This window comes from Pseudopipra pipra, chromosome 2 (assembly GCF_036250125.1).
Source record: "Pseudopipra pipra isolate bDixPip1 chromosome 2, bDixPip1.hap1, whole genome shotgun sequence".
In the NCBI taxonomy this organism is placed as follows: Eukaryota; Metazoa; Chordata; class Aves; order Passeriformes; family Pipridae; genus Pseudopipra; species Pseudopipra pipra.
In genome coordinates, this window is record NC_087550.1 from 93,025,333 (window position 1) to 93,028,744 (window position 3,412).

The following is a 3,412-nucleotide window of genomic DNA, read 5'->3' on the forward strand; positions in this document are numbered from 1 at the left end:
AGCTCTAAGGGCAAATCCTGACTGTAATGTCAACACATGAAAAAAAAAAAATCAAAAACCAAACAAAAACCAACCCCCTGCTTAGTGGTGCAACAGTGCCCCTTCTCTTAGTGCCCTGGCTGACAGTGTAGACCTTTGCCAGCGTGGCTGAGAGCTGCTCCAAGATCTGAGTATTCCTCCTATGCCCCAACCTTCACTTACCATAACACAGCGTGGGTGGAGATGAACAATATGAACATTTCTTTGTACCATATCAAAACACAAGCTGGACAATGACCACAGGGAGCAAGTTTATGACATGGCTTTTTCATACACTGTCCCCATAAAACATTTGCCAAGGCTTAGCCACAATGGGCAAATCCCACCAGCTTCTGGAACAACCCAGCACCCAAGCATGGTATTTTCCCTCTAGGGATGCATCTGAGTGGATATGGCATTTTTCTTTTTCACTGTTAGGTTTGTAATGAAGCATGTGAAACTTGTTTCCTAATGTCAGGATCCCAGTCCCACAGAGACAAACACACAGAGTCTGTGAAAGGAGGTGTAAATACAGAGAGGACCAAAGCACTCCGTGGGCTGCTGAGCTATGCATCCAGTGGCTGGGGCGACCCTTCTTCCCAGCCCTGGACAAGAGGAAGGATAAACCCATTGGTGTGCAATGGCAATGGTACTGCAGGGAGTCTTTTGGCTCCCAGCACAGGCAGGCTTCTGGGAAGAACAGGAAATGATTTCTACACTCAGAGCAACAGCTGTTGAGACAGAGAGTGTTTTTTTTTAGTCATAGAGACCATTGTGTGTTTTCATGTCATAAATCCCCAGCTATTATCTGAGTATGCAGTTCCTTTAACAGAGTATAACTCATGTGAGCATCCATGGGTAAATCCCCAAATAAAACTTCACTTCCCATCAATTTCAACTTTTAAAACAAGATTCAGTGAGTACTGAGGCAGGTGAGGGAAGCAGACCACATGCCTCACCAAGGCCAGTGCCTGGCTGATGTTACAGCTCACATCACAGACTGTAATGCCTTCAGCAAATAATCAACCTCAGTTTTAAAACTGCATTGTGTCCTGTACAATTTCCACAGGGCTGTTGCTCCAGAAGTTCACTTGGAGTTAAAACTCTTCTAATATCAAGCTTGATTTTATTCACAGTCAGTTCATAACCTTACATATTTGTTTTTTCCTCCTTGATATTTCTTCAGAACTACTTAGTACAGCCTTCCATCCTCTTTGGTTAACTGTGTGGCGAGTTTTCTTTAGTAAATGGACCCTGCGTTGTCTCCTCACTCCTCTGAGGCCACCAAGCCCCATCGTACCTGTCCCAACCAGAGGTTTCTTGGCTAGAGAAAGGGAGGGCCGTTGCCAGTGGTCACATCTGGTGGGTGCTGGGAGGCTCAGCCAGTACCTCCTGTGCCCAGGAGCTGCTGTGGAGGCTCAGCTCAGCTCAGCTCATCTCGGCTCAGCTCAGCTCAGCTCAGCTCACCTCACCTCACCTCACCTCACCCCACCCTTCTTGCCTTGCACATCAGTGGTTGTGTTGCTTCTCCAAACTCTTCTGTCTGTCCATCCCCATGGAAGCACCTGCCAGTGACCTGTGACTATTTGCCTTTACCTACTCACTGGTAATAGAATCATCCTGTGCATATGCAGTACAGCAAGTTTGGCTCCCTTTTGCTTGAAAAATATGTCACCACTTGATGTCAGCACAGGACTTTCTAAAACACAAATTTTAGAAACTGTTTACATTTTGCAAACCAATTAAGGAACTATTTAAATATAAGTTAATTATTCAAATTGGGTTAATATTAACAACACAGAGCTTCAGAAGCTGTATTCTTACCAGATCTTAGAATGGTCTTTTTTTTTTTGACTGTATGTGTTTTTTTAAAAAAGTATCCCTTAACTGAGAAGCTGTGTCCTTTGGAATAGAACACAGTGTACTCAGTACATATGGCACTGACTTTGCTTTTTCTGTATTGGTATCAATGCATCAGGCTTTATATTTTAATTTTCGTATGACTGTGGAGGGTTTTAAAAGGGCAGTCCTTTCTGCACATCTTTCCTTATGAAGTGTTACTGGGATTTCTTCTTCCATTCCTTTAATTACCACAGTGAGCACATGGTGATGTGTTTCATTAAGGAGACTCACACCCTATTTCCTGTAGCCTTGCTTAAGGATTGCCCCCAGCTTGGAGGGTTACTGGTTCCAGGATGAAGCCTGCAGACAGTGTCAGATATGAAATTAGCAGTTCCTCAGGATGGAGTAACTGAGGGAGTTGTTCCTGCTCTAGCAACCAGTTCCCATGGAAATAATTTCCTGCCCAGTGCAGTAAGCCAGGGAAAGTGCGTTTGCAGGCCAGCTGCCCAGGCAGTGATGGGGACCTGCCAATGCCACCTACCTCATGCTAAGGGACCCTGGCTGGCCATCAGCACTGCTGCAGCATGAGAGGTCAAGGGCAGCTGTCCTGAGTAACTGGTCACATGATTTTTGGAAATGCATACCTCAGCTAGACAAAGGGGACAGCTATTATTTACCAGAAAACATCACCTCTGCACTAAGCAAATAACGAAAGCTGATGGCTGAGCTTGCAGCCACATTTCTCCCTCCTTCCAAGGGGCACGCAGACACAGCAGCTAATTGTGTGTTGTGGATACTGAAGATGGTTCAAGGAGAACTGGACTGTGGTGCTGGTGGTTAGTAACCACCAACTCACTGGAAGTGGAGCGGTAGCAGGGGCCCCTCCAAGCCCCTCTGCTCTGAGCCATCTGTGCTGCTGGTAGACCTGGTGACTTTCTTGCCTCTGCCTCCTCTCCTTCCCCATTTTGCCTGTGGCACAGTCCTCAGCACCCTACTGGCTTCCTCTGTGCTCTGTCCTTGCTCCAGGTTATCCAGAGTCCTGACCAGCAGGGTGAGGAGGTAAGAGCAGGTGTGACTGACTGTAGCCCTGCTGCAGCCCACCCTGGGCAACACCTGTCCATCCTATATGGCACAGGGCAGTAGACAAAATGTTGCTGAACTCCACAGCCCCATTACACCTTTTGCTAAACCTCCCATGGCTACATCAAGCCACCTCCTTGTCCTCCACATTGTCCTTTTCCACACAGGTCTCTCATCTCCTGCCTGACAAACTGAAGAGGTAAACTGCCCTGTGCCCTGAGTGTTGACAGATCCCCAAAGCACCATCTTTTCCTTAAGGAAAAGGAGGTGATGAGGACTGACTGCCTACTGCCTAGCTGGTCTCTCCCCACAGGGAAAGGCCATGGAGAAGCTGCAGGTAAATCACAGCAATTGTTGTCAGCTCCAGAGAGATGGAGAGGGCAGAGGCCAGGTTTTATCATGGCTTAACTCAGTAATTCCTCTGTCAGAGGGCTGATCTTTGGGGCAAATATGTTGTGGAGATTGAGGCTAT